Here is a 12759-nt window from a genome sequence, read left to right as displayed (position 1 = left end):
CATTTCCACTAACACGAGGATGATTTAGGTCAGGCAAGGGTTCCTCATTTCCTCCCTGAAGGTGAGGCATGGCATTATACTGGGCCTGACTTTCATCAACGGATTCAACAGCTCTATTCGAAGAAGAGGCCATATTAAAAGTCCTATAAAAGATAAGATCACACTGCATTAGGGACATGTACATGATGCATATGCACACAAAATACGATAAACTAAATTAAACAAGTATGCAAAAATTTATAAACTCCAAGTCATTTTACAGAAAGGAAATAACAACAAATACTAGGTACTATTACAACAAAACAAATCCTAGAATCACAAACCATGGCTCTGATACCAAAACTTGTAGCAACCCCTTTGGGAGGGTACTACTTAGGAAAACAAATCTAATTTCCTACTTACAAAATATTAAAAGAGATATTAATAAAAATATTTAGAATAATTTTAGTAGCGGAAGTAGGCCCATGCGAAAAGGTTGAAAGTGAAATATATATATTTATTTTAAAATACACCATAATTTTATTTTAAATGAAATACAATGTCAAAACATTAACAGATTAAAGCAACTTCCTAACTGATTTATACAATCATTCAAAATCACCGCAAGTTTATATTGTACATAAATTTCAAACTATCGGGTATATATAAAAAACAAAGGAAACTAGTTTTCTCCTTTTCTACATATTTACAAGAGAAAGTGTAAATTCAGCATATTACAAGACTTGAGTTATTAAAACACCCTAATACAATAAAATAGGTTACAAATTCAAGCTACAAGATTTTGGTCTTTAAAATCCAACAAGCCTCCAAATAACATAAGTGTGACATATATATATATATATATATATATATATATATATATATCATGTATATCATGTACACATCCCAAAACTATGCAAACCAAGGTGCATATGCAAATGTGATCTCCATAAATTCTCTCAAAGAGACTACTTCACCTTGGCCATCTTCAGATTTCATCCCGAACATTTCCTACGATAGAAAACAACTATCGCTAAGCATAAAGCTTAGTGGTGTATAAACTTTAGGCTTGGAGTCATTAAATTCTCCAATTCCCCTTTTCAGTCATAGTTAGCTCAATTTAACATAATTTAAAACAAGTGAACAAATATATCAAACATACCAATATCAAACTTTGAAGTGTTTCCAAATATCAATATCAATAACAATGTTCAAGAGTCTAGAAAGTGTATACTATCAATTTAAGAAAGTATACCAAATATCTATTTTTCGCCCAATATGTACGTCATGCCATCACACTAAGCATAATCAGATATCAAGATGGACCGAAGCCCCAAATCAAGTAGGGTCAAAACCCAATAGACAAGAGAATCAAGAACCATATTAAAAATAGCTTCCTAGTTCGTACTTAACACGGACAAGTTCCATAATTCAAGACGAACTACAAATCCAAAGTCAAGATGGCAAAAGATCCGAATCAAGAGGCATGCCAAGTGAGTGACCAAGTCACTGCCACAAGAAGGACAAAGTCCCAATAAGAATGCAAAATGATCAAACAATCCGTAGGAATGGGCGATTTAGCAAATTTCTTACAAGACTTGATATAATTCGAATATAATAATATAATTCGAAGACAAGAAAAATAAAATATCAGGTTATTTCAACATATTTCCAGCAAGCAAAAAGAGTACAAGTTTATACACAAACCTTGGTGTTTTACCACAAAACAGTTCAATCACAACTTGGGGACGTTCGAATCGTCTACGCCGTAAACAAACCAAATCTGTCCACTTCCTCAAACACTTCCCCTTTGATTTTTTTTCAAGGGTTTATATACCTTAAATACATAATCAAATATCTAAATAAGTTCAGTGATTTAACAAGTCAACTAAACATGATATTAGTGAAAATTACCCAAAAACGTTCGAAACAGAAATTCTGGACAGTATCACTGTTCCGAGTTGTGACTCCGTTTTGAAGATCTATACGGACAAACTAGACTTTATAGTCTTCACAAAAGTTGTATATCTATGTCTTACCGTTTTAGAACATCTTGAATCACCACCATATCAATTTTGAAAAAAAAGTTATGCTAAAATTACTAACAGCAGTACATGGAGTATTTCAAGAACTGAAAATCTGGGCAGCACCTGTCCTGTACTTTTTGACCCATTTTTAGGAATATACCGATAAAACTAGATTTTGATTCCTTCATAAAAATTATAGATTTATGAAATACCTTTCCAGAAAGTCCTGGATCACTTAAATCAGAGCTCTGTACAAAAAGATATGTAGAAAATACTAGTAGGTGTCTAGTATAAAAACGAGTTTAGAAACTTACCAAGAGGAACAACTTGATCTTCACCAAAAACGAATTTTGTGCGTTGATTTAGTAGAAATCCATAGTTTTGTTTCTTTTTATGAAACTTCAGCTTCTTGTTCTTACGGAGGAGAGAGAGAGAGAGTTTGATGAAACTTCAGTTTCTTGTTCTTACGGAGGAGAGAGAGAGATAGAGATAGAAAGATAGAGATAGAAAGAGAGAGAGAGGTAGATAGTTATTCTTCTTTGTTTATGAAGAGTAGAAGAATAGGGAGTTTATGGACAAATATGAAATAAAATGGTTCCCCAACTACTAAATATTCTTAGATAAATACAAAAGGTTGGAAACCCAAAACATAATTATATACCATATTTACTAACAACTCGTCAAAATAATATTAAGTGTTACATATAGCAACACCATGGAACTTCATTGCCAATATTAACACAACCTAAAGTAAGAAATTTTCATATCTTGACCATTCTATATTTAGGAAGTGCAAAGTAAAATATTTCCTCGTTATAAAAAAAATGCTCAATCAAGAATGCAAATATTGTAAAAATTTTGGGGTGTTACATACTGAGTTTACTAGAAAGTCTTCTAAGTACAACTGTTTCGGAATAGAAATAAACAATAGAAGTACAAAATCGAAAGGTGACTCCGAGACCTGCAAAAGCAACGACAGGCATACCTTGAGTCTCCAAAACAAAGTCCGACCAACTAGCTAATAAGCAACCAACTCCGAAATACCTAGATCTGCATAAAAATATGCAATAATCGTAGCATGAGTACACCACAGTGGTATCTAGTAAGTATCAAGACTAATCTCGATGGAGTAGTGGCGAGGGACAGTCAAGACACCTACTAGACTAAACAACCTGAACAAGAATGAAGGTGAACTAATGGGGAAACAATGTAAATATAAAGCTAAGCATGGTAAGGATGACAAAGCAATACTCGCAATGAAACAAAAGAACAACAACTAGCAACAAGAAGCAAACATGTAATAATGTTATAGAGCAAGCTGACACAGTCTAAGTCCACTGACACCAAATAAAGAAAAATAAGTAACAACTCAATAAGAACCATCGTTTTCACACCAGATTTATTCAAGGATTTTCACAAGGTACCAAACCTCAAAATTAGAAATCACGGAACCCTAATCACTTGGCATCTTGTGCCCACATTACAATTTATAACCACACAGACAACTCACGTGCCAAGAGGGTGATAATATCTAATATTCGCACGGGCCACTCACGTGCCAACAATAACGATGACTCATGACTGCACAAACAACTCACGCCAACAGGATAACTCTGACACTGAAGGCACGGGAGTACATGTAAATATTTAATAACATTAGGATTCATCTTCTTAAACTGATATGAGTGATTTGTTTCCGTGTATGCTTGTGAAAGTGTTCTACCACAATTCAAGTCAACAAGTTAGAGTCGAGATAATGAATGACACATAAGATACGATCACCCCAGAATGTACACGATATAACTCACATAAGGTAGGCACACCACTACACAAATATCAACAATAACAATGCCCCCAGGCCATCACAAGTTATCACAAATCATTCCCCAATATAGCCCACCTTGTCTCGCCACGTGTGCAATAATAAAGTAAATACCCACCTTGTTTCACCGCACGCACATAATAATATTCCCACCTTATCTCGCCACATACGTAAACCTACATATATAGCCCGCTTTGTCAAGTTGCATGTGCAAATATCAATAGTAACAATAGCACGAACAACTCACGTGCGAACACCCTTATAATCCTCTCGACAATATCATGTGTGCCAAAATATAACAATACAATAAAATGACTTTCACAATATGTGCCCCATTCCACAATATTTCCTCAAAATAGTTTCAATACCACAACCACACATAGCCCTCGAATCAACGATACTGGGTACAATAGCAACAATAACAATAACACAAGAATACAATAAGTAAATCAACTCAAGAACTTCAAAACACAAAGAAACAGACGAACGAGCTCACAACGAAAGAGGCAACAGAGAATAATGGTTTCAATAAGAATAGCTCAACAAGGGGAGAGATAGCGTGCAACAATGATTCCATATAAGTACAACTCGATGATAAGAGAGATAATATGAATCAGTGATTCTAAATAAGGATAAGTCCACAATGAAAGGGATAACAAAATTTCAATTAAGGTTGAGCAATTACGGAAAAGATACTAATAAATTCAATTAAGAATAAGCAATTACATAAAAGATAACAATGACTTCAATTAAGGAAAGCAATTATGGAAAGGATAATAATAATAACTTAAATTAAGTTAAACAATTTCGGGAAAGACAATAAGGCAAATAAAGAAGCAATAACTTTCATTACGACACATAAGAGTTTAATTGGCAACAAGGATAGAACATGAATCACTTAATTCCAAGTAAGATACGTAAAGGTGAATTTAGTAAATAGAGGATTTAACATGACAAAGAAACTTCATATCTAATGAACATAAGAAACTAAAAGCCTTTAACGGCCAAAGTTTCACAATTAACCTCGAGTATGTACTCACCACCACGCATACACGGCCTTCACATGACACAATTAGCACAAATGACACAAATACTAAGAGGTAGTTCTCCCACACAAAGTTAGACAAGGTACCTACCTCATAGAAGCTAAACCGATACTCTAAAGTGAACTTCTCGAGTGAAACAACCTCTGAACGACTCATATCTAGCCAAAATAACTTCAAATCATATATAAAACTCATCGGAAAAGATTTATGGATAATAAAGCTTTGATCTTTAATTAAAACAAAAGGTCAACCCCGGGACCGCACCTCAGAAATAAATAAATTTTACAAAATCCGAACACGTATTTCGATACGAGTCCAACCATACCAAAATTATCAAATTCTGATATAGAATCACCCTGCAAATCCTCATTTTATATTTTGAAAGATTTTTACAAATTTTTCCCAAATTTCCAACTTAATTTACTAATTAAATTATGAAAATAACAATGGATTCATGAAATACAGTAAGATTCGGGTAAAGAACACTTACACCAATGAATTTCTTGAAAAACCCACGAAAAATCTCCCAAAGCCGAGGTCTATAACTTTATAAATGACAAAATCCTCAAACCCTCAAAATATATGTTCTACCTAGCGTTGTTCGTATTTGCACACAAAAATGTCACGCTTGTGACCTTGCTTTTGTGAGAAAAACACCGTACTTGAGGCCTTCACTTGAGAGCCCAGAAATCACACATGCGATCCAATAATCGCATCTGCGATTGCATAGAAGTGTGACAAACACCGCAGAAGCGAATGACCACCTGGAATACCTATCGCATATCTACGATAGACCTTCCGCAGATGCGAGCTCTCACCTACGCCCCCCTCTCCGCAGTAGCGACGCCACATGACTTGCACCAACATCGCAGAAGTAACCAAGAATCCTGTAGAAACGGTCGCGCACCTACGCTCCAAAAATGCGCAGGTGCGATGTACCAGAACCACACCTGCCCTCATGACTAAAAATGATCTGAAACTTGTCCTAAACTCACCCGAACAACTTGGGACCCTATCAAAAAATACCAACAAGTTACATAACATAATTAGGACCTGCTCGAGATCTCAAATCATATCAAATAATGTCAAAACTATGAATCGCACCACAAATGAAAATTATGAATTTCTAAATCTTCCAACTTCCAAAACTCGTAACGAAACATATCAAATCAACCCGGAATGACGTCAAATTTTGCATGCAAGTTTCAAATGACATAACGAAGCTAATCCAACTCTTGAAATCAGAATTGAGCCCAATATCAACAAAGTCAACTCCTGTTCAAACCTCTCAACCTTCCCAAAACTTCAACTTTTTAATTTTCGACAAAATGCTTCAAATTATCCTACAGATCTCCAAATCCAAATCCGGACGCACAACTAAGTCCAAATTGCCATACGAAGCTATTGGAATTATCGAAATATCATTTTGAAGTCGTCTATACCAAAGTCAAATTCCAGTCAACTCTAATTGCTTAAGCTTCTAAAACAAGAATCCTTCTTCCAAATTAACCTCGAATCATCCGAAAACTGAACTTGGCCAAACATGAAAGTCATAACACATAATATGAAGCTTCTCAAGACCTTAAGCTGCCGAATGGAATGTTATCAAAACAAATGGTCGTGTCGTTACACAGAGTAAATATTTATAACCAGTTCACTTACTATCTTATAACTGACTAACTATACAGCTAACTCCAATTGTCAACTAACTACTACCAAAACTTACCAACCATACTGGTAATCCTTCAACTATGGTCTAACTACTAACTTCAATATTCCCTCTCAAGATGAAGCGTGTAAAATATTAAGCACTCTTAGATTGCCTAATAATATACATGTTGATTCTTCCCAAGCCCTTATGTGAGTAAGGGCTCATTTATTTTTTCTAAGATTAAGACGTATGAATCTAAATGCGCATATGAATTTTAAGATATGTATTAAGATTAAAATATCTGAATCTGAATGCACATCTGAATATCACAATGTGCATTAAGATCTGAATATTAAATGATTTATACTATTTGTTTTTCTAAAATCTAAATGTAAAAAATTATTTTTATTATAAAGATAATAAATAAAAAATTCAAATAATTTATGAAATACTAATTAATCTATTGTTCTATCAACATTTTAAAAAAATATATAAATTGGTAGTTGATGGGGTTGGCTAATGGTAGTGCTTGTGGATGTCGACAAGAGGCCGTGGTTGGTCGTCATTTTGGTTAATGCTGGCGGTTTTGGGTAGTAGCTAATGGTTTGACGGTGATGGTGGTAGTTGAGTTATATGTGTGGGTAGTTGAGGATGATGGTGGATGGGGTAGTGGAAATGGGTATTCGGTAGTAGTAGTTAATAATAGTGGGGGGGATGGTGGTAGGTGATGGTAGTTTATAATGATGGCAGTGGTGGTTGTCAATAATACTAGTTGGTGGCAACAACGGTTGAGGATAGTGTTGGTGGGTGGTGCATGGTGTAACTAATAATGGTGGGTGGTGGTGATGGTTAATAATGAATATAGATGATAACATCTTAATGAAATTAAGATTTTGTTATAAATCTTAGTCATTTTGACATATTCAGACTTGTTAAGTGGTGGTGAAATAAAAAAATCAAGCACACTTAATAATTAAGAACTGAATGATTAAGATTTAGACTTAGAGGGTATTTGGATTGACTTTTAAGCTGGTCAAGCCAACTTTTAAGCATTTTTAGCTTATTTGAGTGTTTGGCAAAATTTAAAAAGTGTTTAAAAGCACTTGACTTTTAAGCCAAAAAGCCCAAAACAAGCCAAAAGCAATAAGCTGAGTAATCCCAACTTATTGCTTTTTGGCTTAAAAGTTAGTTGGGTTTGACCAAGTTGTTTATCCTTATATCCCTAATTTGTTTTTATTATTCCAAAGGCCTTTCACCGCAGAAGCCCTAAATTTGTTCCTTTCTCTTTCGTTCTTCATTTCCGGCGTCTTCCCTCCATCGTCCAACAGTGAGATTTCAGATCAATTGTAGAAATAAGGAAAAAATAAAGTAATACGTGGTGCAATTTCACTATCTATGGCAACTGCGCTGAAATTTAGTGAAACTATCCACCTAACCACGAAGTGAATGTTCAGGAAATAGGTAAAAAATTTCTATGTAATCTCATGAAGGCAAGTGGACAATTTCAATTATCATTATTCTGTCAATTAGGATTTTGCTCAACTATAAAAAGCCCAATATCAAGTTTTAACTATTCCTACTATTTTGGGACTATGTTATTTATGTGTTTGTCTTTCATTTAACTTTTATTAATTGTTTGATAAAGTATTAAACTAAAATAATTTTAAAACTTGTCAAACTAATTTAATTCAACGTGGCTTGAAACATGAATTAATTGAGATTAGAATCATTTTAGAATAAAAGATCTTATAGTAGTTAACTTATTTTTAGTGTTAACAGTTTTAAGGATATTTTAGTCCTTATAACAGAAAGTGCGTTTATAAGCACTTTTAGCCAAACACATCAATAACTTATTTTTAGCTCCAGCACTTCTATCCAAACATATAACTGCTTATTTGTAAAACAATCTCCATCACTCAAAAAGTGCTTTTAAGAACCAAGTGCTTAAAAGCTACTTAAATTCAGCCAATCGAGACGGGCTCTTACAAAACTAAACATACTTAATATCTGAGATCCGAATGATTAAGATCCAGACCTTTATTAAGTGCAAACAAATAAGGCATAAGTCTGCTTGTTGATCTCTAGTGCCAATATAATGGGTCTTCAACTTCCCTTATTTGATCTTGTCCCTTATAAAGTGACAGTTAATTTCTATATGTTTAGTTCGTTCATGGAAAATAGGATTTGTTGCAATTTGAACTGCAGCTTTACTGACAGAAAACATGTCAACTGGCTGCTTGATTATCATACCTAATTCTGCAAACACTCTAAATAACCTAACTATTTCTAAAGTTGCTGCAGCTAAGCTTTAGTATTCTGCCTCAGCTGAACTCCTTAATATATTATCTTGCTTATTAGACTTCTAAGATATTAAGGAATGGCCAAATATGACTAGAAACCTTATAACTAACCTCCTAGTATTAGGGAATGCTGCCCAATCTACATCACAGAAGCAAGTGATACTACTGTCTGCTGCTCGACTATCCATCATTTTTCCCATTCCTGGTTCTAGCTTTACATACTTCACAATCCTTACTGTTACTTCCCAGTGTGACCTCTTTAGCGCTTGCATAAATTGACTAAGCATCTGCACTGCAAATGTCACAACCCAAAACCCACTATAGGTCATGATGACGTCCAACATTGCCACTAGGCAAACCAACAATGAACTACCAACTTAATTATTTATTTTATTATTTTTAAAATCATGAATCTTATTAGATAGAGAGATCAATGTATTAAAAAAATTGTAGATACGGACAATTTAATTGAAATATAAAGTAATAGTGTGTCAATGTAAATCAAACCATAAACAATCTAGAACACCCCAAAACCCGGTGTCACGAGTGCATAAGTATCTACTAGGAAGTACAATAACAATACAACATCTGTCTGGAATACAAGATAGACAGGATAATGTAAATAATTATGATGGAGACTGCGTATGCTGCGGATCGTAACATGGGATGCAGCTGACCATAAAGTCCCCGAAATAGCTGCACCTTTGCACTCAAAAGACCACCAGAAATATATATACCTGCACAATGAGTGCAAAAGTGTAGCAGGAGTACGTAAATCAACGTATACCCAGTAAGTATCTAGCCTAACCCCGGAGAAATAGTGACAAATGGGTCGACATCGACACTTACTAGTGGTTTAATAAATCAAGTACATGACAAAGTAAACAAGTATGAAGCATGGTAATTAAACAGTGAAAACAAATATAGGTACGTGATACGATCTTCATCGGAACACTAAACACAAGTCCTCACATATTTGTTACCTCCTCAAATGGAGTATATAATATGGTACCCCAGATAGATCGTCACGACTCAAGTTAGAAAAACTCAAGGAAACACTGGCTTCTTGTCAAATATTTCGCACGATTCTACCAAGGCGAACGACCCTATCCCATAAGAGTATTTTATGAAGTTGTCGAGGTGAACGGCCTGATCCCATAAGAATATGATACATTATGCTGCCGAAGGTGACCAACCCAATCCCATAAGAGTATTTTATAGAAATACCAAGGCGAACGGCCCGATCCCATAAGAATATGATACATGATATTGCCGATGCGAATGACCCGATCCCATTAGAACAAGAAACTTTAATGGGTCCTTCACCCACTAACGAATATGCGTTTGAATTATGAAATTTAAGAAAACTTTTCGATGAATACTCACAACGTGGGAGAAACTTGTAAGGGAAGCATAATTTTCCACGGCTAATCAAGTATCTAAAACAGCGAGTCCATTACTCAACGCGAGTCTAGTCTCAGGTCGTAGTGCAAATTAAAATAATTAACCAGGCAATACTAACTCAAATAGTATAATTAAAGCATGGCGTGAGTCAAAGTCTACCCGAACATAAATAGGAATTCTAGCATACGCAAGGACACTCGTCAACTCATACGTGTGCAGCTCCCATAACATGTAGCATATGACAAATATAATACATATGGGGTAAATTTCCTCCTCTCAAGGTTAAACAGGAGACTTATCTCGCTTCGAAGTTCTATAACCGGCTCAAACACTTTACTAACACCCCAAACCGATTCCAATCGATCCGAAACTAGTCAAATAGCGTACAAACTAATAAAAATATACTCCAATACTCATAATTGAACAATTCATAATAATTCCCAACTCTGCTCGAAAAGTCAACAAAGTCAACACATGGGACCACGTGCCCCGATGCCGAATTTTTCTGCAGATAAATGTTACCCATAATACCACGAACTCAAATATATAATTTATTCCTAATTCCATCTCCAATTTTACGGTCAAAATCTGAAACTACCATTTCTAGGTTTTCTTCCAAAAATTTCATAATTTCTATCAAATTTCCATGTTAAAATCCATATATAATCCATGTATTTAACTCGAAACAAGTAGGAATAACTTACCTTATGGTATATGGTGAAAACGATCTTCAAGAATCACTCCAAATCACCCCACATGAGCTCCAAGAACTTAAAAGTGATGAAATGAGCTCAAAATCCCGAAATTAGATGTCTAATACACCTGCCAGGCTTCCTTCTTCGCAATCGCGGTCAATATCCATGCGATCACGATTAACAAAAGTTCCAGCATTGTTTCCTTCATCGCAATCGTGGCCAAAACCTCGCGATTGCGATGTAAATTTTTTATTTGTTCTTTACAGACACCCTTCGATATAATGGCCATAACTTTTTGTACAAAATTTTAAATGACAAACAGTTTAATTTCTGAAAACCGGACTCAAAGAGATATAATTTTCATTTTTTGATCATTCCCAAACTTATTATAGTTTGCAAGATATGAGCTCCCTAAGTCAGACCACTGATAGCAGAAATTCCTACTACACAATCGCGAATTTCCTTCCGCTATCGTGATTCACAAGGCCTAGAACAACACTTTGCTCTTCGCAATCGTGGCCCTTTCTTCGTAATCACGAACAAGGATGCACTAGACGTCAGAAACAACAGCTCAAACATCACGAAATGACCCGTAGCCCATCTGAATCACACCCGAGGCCCCCCGTCAAATCATACCAACCATTCCCAAAACATGATGCAAACTTGCTCGAGGCCTCAAATCACACAAAACAACATCCAAACTACGAATCTACGATCCAAACCCTTCTTTCAACTTTCAAATTTCGTCAAACGCATATGAATTACACTTAAACATTCTGGAATGACGCCAAATTTTACTTACTAGTCACAAATCACAATACGAATCTATTCCAAGACTCGGAATCCCAAACAGACATCGATAACACCAAAGTCCACTTCAAATCAAACCTAGGAAATTTTAAAACCTTCAAAATTCCAACTTTCCACAATAAGCGCCGAAATGCTTTTGGGCCACCCGATAATCAACCCAAACATATGCCCAAGTCCAAAATTATCATACGAACCTATTGGAACCTTCAAATCTTGGTTCCGAGGTCGTTTAATCAAAATTCAAACCTTGGTTAACTCTTCCAACTTAATGCTTCCGAATTGAGAATTTTTCATTTAAATAAACCCCGAACTTCCCGAAATTCAATTTCGAATACGCGTACAACTCATAAAACATGAAGTGAATCTACTCAAGGCCTCAAACCACCGAACGACGTGCTAGATCTCAAAACGACCGGTCAGGTCATTACATTCTCCCCCACTTAAACATACGTTCATCCTCAAACGTGCCAAGAATCACTCTAAAATTGACCAAAACCGCTATTTAACACATCGTACACCTACCCGTGCCACCACAACCCATGTGAGCACATTAGCTCAAGCTATACTGAAGATCCTTCCTGGCACCTTATGCCCCAATCCTTAGAACTAGATTCTAACATTTGGAATCCTCTACCAGGTCTGTTTCTAACATACAGACACCATATCAATCTCAAACCGATGTACCAAATATGATCATGCACCCATGCAGAAATCATACAATGCACAATATAATTTGTATGCTCATAATAATATCCTCCAATCGTAGAAGCTGTAAATTCACTAACCTAATGCCCTAGTATACCTCATAATGAGTATAAGCCTTGATATAACCCTCGCGATACTGCAGCGATGAAAACGACATGTAGAAGCTTATAACCACCTGCCAAATCAATAAATCATGGAATCTCTCCTCTTGACAAGAACCATTTCCTCATTCTGAAACGAATAGTGACATTTTCTCTTTAATATACCTTATATAAATCTGATTGCACTAACTCCATGTCCGACCACCTTATCTCACCTAG

General features: G+C 35.4%; 1 long non-coding RNA gene across 1 annotated transcript; it reads right to left on the bottom strand.

Moving 5' to 3' along the window:
- Positions 1 to 575: 575 nt before the first annotated feature.
- Positions 576 to 2431, bottom strand: LOC142172384 (uncharacterized). Its single transcript, XR_012701725.1, has 3 exons — positions 2321 to 2431; positions 1687 to 1816; positions 576 to 990 (listed from the first exon to the last, which is right to left on the bottom strand). It is a non-coding gene; the product is annotated as an uncharacterized LOC142172384 (long non-coding RNA).
- Positions 2432 to 12759: the final 10328 nt, after the last annotated feature.

The sequence above is a fragment of the Nicotiana tabacum genome, chromosome 18, assembly GCF_000715075.1.
Source record: "Nicotiana tabacum cultivar K326 chromosome 18, ASM71507v2, whole genome shotgun sequence".
In the NCBI taxonomy this organism is placed as follows: Eukaryota; Viridiplantae; Streptophyta; class Magnoliopsida; order Solanales; family Solanaceae; genus Nicotiana; species Nicotiana tabacum.
This window is presented reverse-complemented; position numbering and strand designations above follow the sequence as displayed.